We start from the raw sequence: 6,000 nt of genomic DNA on the forward strand, positions 1-6,000 counted from the left end.
AAAACCTTTGTAGCAGTTTGACAATTACAGATCCAGAGACCAAGCACAAAAACTATCCAAGCTGGACAACTATTCTGAGGAGACAACAGTCAGACAAATCAGAGGTGTGTAGCAGATAAATATACATCCAACAGCTTGGATTTTATAAAAGGCGGTTTTGATGACTGAAAGAATGAGTTAAAAATTGTCTTTGCCTGAAACTGAAGGAAAGTGTGAAACCAAAACTTGCAAGGGCAAACACATAAAGATTAATCTGTATATCCAGAGCTTTGTTATCAGGCACTGAATCCAGTATGAAGGGCTTCAGAACATGGGTGCCTTGTCTGAAAGTCTGACTTGGACTTTAGCATTGAGCTGAAGCTACCTTCTCTTCTTTTTCTGCCATTGACCTCTGTCCTTTATCTTAAAATTCAACTTTTTATGTTATTGTCTTATAGAATACTTTGAAAGGACACAGTGTAACTCTAAAAAAAATAGAAAACACTTTTTCTGGAATCATTGTCTACATTGATGATTCTTTTACCAAACAGTCCACTCTGCTGCGGTTTCTTACCCATTAATTTAATGATCACTCCTTATTTCTACTAGCAGGTGGTTCAGAGACTAATATACTCCCTCAATGCAGTTTAATATCTGACCATCTGGACTTCTTTGGCAATAATAGCTCAATCTACATTATTGTTCTATAGTATATACATTCACATACTCATTGTATCTGCATACTGTATGTGCATGTACAGTATTTCAGTCTGGACCAATCAACATTGCTGTCTATAGACTACAGCCATCCTGCATGACTGCCTGTAGAGATGGCCTTAAAAGGAATAATTCACTTAAGTCACATTGCCATGTTCCATAGAGCCATAGAGAACCAGTACATCTTTATAAAAAATAAGTTTATTTAAACTTATATGTGTATAAGTTGTGTATATACATTTACGTAAAAGAAAAATGATACTTCCCTTTAGGGCAACTAACGATTATTTGTCATTGTCGAATAATCTTTTGATTATTTTTTAAGTTAATCAATTCGTTGTTTGGTCTAGAAAATGTCAGAAAATGGCAATCAGTGTTTCCTGAAATCCAAGATGACGTTCTCCGTCTTGTTTTGTCCACAACACAATATTCAGTTTACTGTCATACTGCAGGGGAGGGAAAAAAGAGACAATATTCCCATTTAAGAAGCTGAAACCAGAGATTTTGTTTAACTTTTTTAAAGATACAAAAAGAAGACTTAAACCAATTATTCAATTATCAAAATAGTTGCCAATTCATTTAATAGTTGACAACTAATCAATGAATCTTTGCAGCTCTACTTCCCATCATGGAGACAAGGATCTTTTAACGGTGGCTGACGAGTAGATGGCGCCAGAGCTATGCTGCAGCACACCTTTGCTTTGAAGAAGTAATGGATATCAAGTATTTATAAATGCATCCCCTTAAAGTGAAAGTTCAACTAAATCTGATTTCTCCTGCCTTGTTTTTTTATTAGTGTATTCAATAATGTCACTGGGGAGGTAAGTTTGCACAGAGAAGGAATTTGCCTTGCGTGTTTTAGCTGTATGTTCAAGACTGATGCTTCCCAATTGACTTAACTTAGTGTAGGGTTGAGGTTATAAGAAAGCTAGGGATATAGATTTCCTGTCAAGACTTTAATCCTTTTTTAAAGGATTTATTTGTCGTTGATCAATATCATTCCCATTTGCCCATTTTGTATTGACCTGCAATAACAAACCATTTAGTGTTGTCCGCAAGTATTGATCAATGTTGATTTGACTGTTAATGGGAAGCCTGACACGAAGCGTAACATTTTGTTTGGATCTCACAATAGTATATGTAAATATAGTTTATAATTGTAGTATATATTTATTGCCTAATATTAACAAAGGTTAAATATGAAGATAAGCGTAGTGAATACAGCTTTATCTGTAGCTTAAATTACACAAAATGCATATATGTATGTATATACAGTACATATATAAGTATATATACTGTATATGTGTGTATGTATTTATATATGTATACATGTGTATATCTGTACTGTATTTACAGTATATGTTTATATACACTATATATAAATATATATATATATATATATATATATATATATATATATATTAATATTTGGGTAACACTTTCCTTAACTGTATCGACATAACCGTGACATTACACTGTCATGAACATGTCGTAAGCCTTATAAACAGTCATAAATGGTTATGACTTCTGTCATTAAGTGTAATTTGTTTTCTGTCAGGACAAGTTGACAAAACAACAATTTTATGTCAACTTGTCATGACCAAGACTTTTGGTATTGTCACATTGATTACTGTCAAGTTGTCACAATCAAGACAACCCAAACAATGTCAACTTGTCCTGACAAAAACCGAATGACACTTTAGGACAGAAGTCCTAAACATTTGACTTGTTTATTAGGTTTATGACATGTTCATGACGGTGTCATGTCACGATTATGTCAATAATGTAAAGTTTCACCATCATTTTTCAAACTGTCTGCAGTGAGTCAATTGAGTTAATTCAAATGATTCTAGAACTGCTGATATTATTGGGGTCTTATCATATAGAATACTAGTCAAAACTGATTTACAGTCTGTTGACTGGTTAGTCATTTAAATAGTCATTGAAATAAGTTCTTATAGCCTAAATGTCACATGTACACAGAGCTTTTCACCATCCGGTGTGGCTGACGTAAAATTTTCTTTTAATTTTATAATTTATTCTTATACTCCACTACCACGTTTGCCTTTTGAATAAACAAGTATAACCTACCTTATAGTAGGATACAGGTTAACAATTTATAAGGTAATATAACATTAAATTAAATTGTGCAGTATTTAACCACAGTGTTTCTTGTCCCATAAAAGCATCTGCCTTTATTGTGTATTTGTCAAACAGTTACATATATAGGCAGCGTTAAAAACTGAAAAGCTATTATAAGGGGAAGTTTTTTTTTTCTTGATTACAGCATATGCATCCTCTTATTTGTGACAAAGGGGATTACAGCAGGCCTGTTCGCTGGGCGCATGCTCAATCTGCAGCATCCCCCTGCCTGCATCCCTGCTGACTGAGGACCATAGACCGTTAAAGAAAGCTGGGGACGAATATAATTCACTTGCATAGGAAATATTACACTTCCTGTTCACACCTTCAAAATAAAACGCCATAAAGTGGGACCAAAGCATCTTCACACCAAATCCAAAGCTATATAGCATACTTGGCTGAATTATGATGTCCAATGTACACCTTTCTTTTTGAATTTAATCAACACTCACACAGTCAGCTTTTTTAAGTTGATAATGACAAACGTGTTAGCAATATTGTCCTATTCATTTACACATCCAGCAGAATAAAATTATCATTCGTTTGGAGTTGTGTTTCTGACAATTATGCAAATGAAAGTCGCATTTTCGATGACATAGCCTAGCATCGGGTTTCGGAGCATTTCGCTAAAAAATTGCACAAAAACTGCAAAAAGTGTAGGCGTGGATGGCAATCTCAAACAGATGGCTAAAGATGCTATCTCCATTGACCTAGGTCAATGGAGATAGCATCTTATCAGAAAGAACGTTCGGGTAACGTTCTCTAAAGGTTGCAACGTTATAACGTTAGGGGAACCTTCTCTAAAGGTTGCAACGTTAGGATAGCGTTAGGGGAACGTTCTCTAAAGGTTGCAACGTTATAGCGTTAGGGGAACGTTCTCTAAAGGTTGCAACGTTATAACGTTAGGGGAACCTTCTCTAAAGGTTGCAACGTTAGGATAGCGCTAGGGGAACGTTCTCTAAAGGTTGCAACGTTATAGCGTTAGGGGAACGTTCTCTAAAGGTTGCAACGTTATAACGTTAGGGGAACCTTCTCTAAAGGTTGCAACGTTAGGATAGCGTTAGGGGAACGTTCTCTAAAGGTTGCAACGTTAGGATAACATTAGTTAACCAAAAACAAACGTTCCCAGAACGTTAAGAAAACTTTCCGATCAAACAAAACACAACTAAAACACAACCAAACCTAACCTTCAGGGAACGTTCCCGCAACCAAAAACGAACGTTTCTAGAATGTTCTGGCAACCAAAAATTGTTAGCTGGCCTGTCTAGTTATACGATACGTTATTTTATTTTTATATCAGGAGAAGAGAACTTCCTCTTTTGGTGCCGTCTTCTCCACAGCAGCTTGAAGCTGCTCGGGAGAGGAGAGGAGAGGAGAGAAAGAAGCTCTTCCAGCGGACCAGGGAGGGAGGGAGAGAGAGAGAGAGAGAGAGCGTGGTGAGGAATCCCAGCAGCCCCAGGAGAGTGAGAGCCGGACCGGCTGGACCCCCGGAGGAGGACCCGAAAGTGAACCACGTTGCCACGGGAGAGGCCTCACTTCAGGTAACCGTACCATGAAACTGGTCCATACTGTTTCCCGGGCAGGCAGGTGCTTTGGGAGCCTGCTGGAGATGGAGAGGCGGCGGTCCGCGAGCCGCACAAAGCGGCTTGTGAAATCTCAGGAGATCCGAGATCCTATTACTTACTTACCGTAGCCGTCTGAAATGGCCTTATATGACCACTCTGACCGGGGTTGCTGAGTCGATAACGTGTGGTGAGAGGGAGGGTTGTGGTGAGAGGAAATATTTATCAATCCACCGTATATTAGCTACTAGTGTGAAATTGACTATACGTTTTTACTTTGCGCAAAAATTGCGGCACATATCGGATATTAGAGCTGCTGTTCCCGCTGTGCTGTTTTTGCTCGTACGCTGCTGAGCTTTGTTTTTATATTCACTAGAATAGGCTACATGGGCGTTAATTGGGTAAGGCGAATGCGGGGCTTTCACTCTCTTATATCAAATTTTGATCGTAATCTCATTATTACAATGCACAGCAAAGGAAAAAAAACACATTTCAAAATAAATCTATATGGTAGCCACATCGGATAATAGCATTAGTGGGGCATTCAGGAGCAGTTATTTTGATCTTCAAACTCGTAGTTTGGTAACATAAAAAAAATATTACTCTGACTAAACAGTAGGCATAATATCAGTCGATAAAGGATCCAGGCTTTGTAAGTTTTAGTGTTTTGCTGAAATCCAATAATGACTTAGTTTGTGTTTTGGATGCCTTTTCTGCCTCTGTCTGATGCTGTAGAGCCTGTTTACCACTGCATGGGGAGTAATAAATTATTGTTATAGTGTATTGTTTTGCAGGGCAGTAAGAGCAGACTGAATGCAAATTACTAGTTTATGTGTAAGCTTTAATTTAGGCTACTTCAACAGGATCTTAAATCACTATTAATAGTCAGGGAACTTTACAAGCTGATTTGAAGTTTGACAGTTTACTAGCTTTACTAAAATAAAATAAGTAATTCTCCCATATAGATAACCTAATTCTTATTACAACAAGTCCAACTGTTTCTCAATCTGGGGGTCCCTTAACCTTAGTACATTAAAATTCCTAAAGATAGATCCTTGAATCCTAATAGTCTCAACCTAAAATGTGCCTTTCTGTCATTATTGTTCATTACAGAGGGAAAAAGCTATTTTCCACTTGATTGAGCCTCAAGAAAAAGCAATGCACCATTGTTATTGAGATGTGATTCAAAAATCAGCCTTATGTTTTATGGTAAACTTAAAGCAAATAAAATAGTTCATAACTCGTTATTCTTTAATAACAGCTGTTCTCCCTCACACAAAGAAATCGGAGCAAGTTCATAGCAGGTAACTAGGCAATAGTTATATTGAAATGTGTAGGAGATCATGTTGTAACAGGAATTAAAGTGGAAAAATCAAGCCAAGCTGACTTGTAAGCAGAGAAAAGTGACTTTTAGTGCAAGTGTCGTATGTCATGGCCGAGCTTCTAGTGGCTGGCAGCAGGAGGAGATACTGCAGAGAGGTAATCACGATGCTGGGAGGATGGGAAGCTGGGATAGCCCTCCTCCTTGATGCAGGAGAGGGGGGTGGATGAGGGATGGTCTGGTGCACCATGTCTCTCTCTCTCTTTCTCTCTCTCTCTC

General features: G+C 37.6%; 1 protein-coding gene across 1 annotated transcript in view; it reads left to right on the forward strand.

Annotated features, from left to right (window-relative positions):
* Window positions 1–4,119: 4,119 nt before the first annotated feature.
* Window positions 4,120–6,000, forward strand: part of capn5b (calpain 5b) — a 42,898-nt gene continuing 41,017 nt past the window's right edge. The window contains exon 1 of the mRNA XM_032534441.1: window positions 4,120–4,379. The gene's annotated coding sequence lies outside the window, so the exon portion shown is untranslated. The remainder of the gene's footprint in view (window positions 4,380–6,000) is intronic.

This window comes from Etheostoma spectabile, chromosome 13 (assembly GCF_008692095.1).
Source record: "Etheostoma spectabile isolate EspeVRDwgs_2016 chromosome 13, UIUC_Espe_1.0, whole genome shotgun sequence".
Taxonomy (NCBI): Eukaryota; Metazoa; Chordata; class Actinopteri; order Perciformes; family Percidae; genus Etheostoma; species Etheostoma spectabile.